Here is a 372-nt window from a genome sequence, read left to right on the forward strand (position 1 = left end):
ATATATATATTAGGGTTTTGGTTACCAAATTGTTGTTTTTTTTTTTCGGATTAAGTACGATTTTGGTATCTAAGATATCAACTGAAAAAATTTTTTGTCTCGAACAATTTTTTTACATACAAAATCGTCCCTAAAGTTTAACTTGATTTTAAAATTGTTCTTACCTTAAGGACCAAAATCCTATTGAGGTGGTGGCAAAAGTGGAAGCAGAGGTAAATTGTGGATAGTTTCTTCTTCTTTCCTTTTTTCCTTTACAGGAAAAAAAAGAGTTAATACATGAAGTTATTAATTTAGATATGAATACTAGTTTGTAATATATATGTTAACTTCCCTTTTTTCTTCTTCTTCTTCTCTTTTCCTTTTCTGGACATA

Source organism: Arachis ipaensis, chromosome B08 (assembly GCF_000816755.2).
Source record: "Arachis ipaensis cultivar K30076 chromosome B08, Araip1.1, whole genome shotgun sequence".
Taxonomy (NCBI): Eukaryota; Viridiplantae; Streptophyta; class Magnoliopsida; order Fabales; family Fabaceae; genus Arachis; species Arachis ipaensis.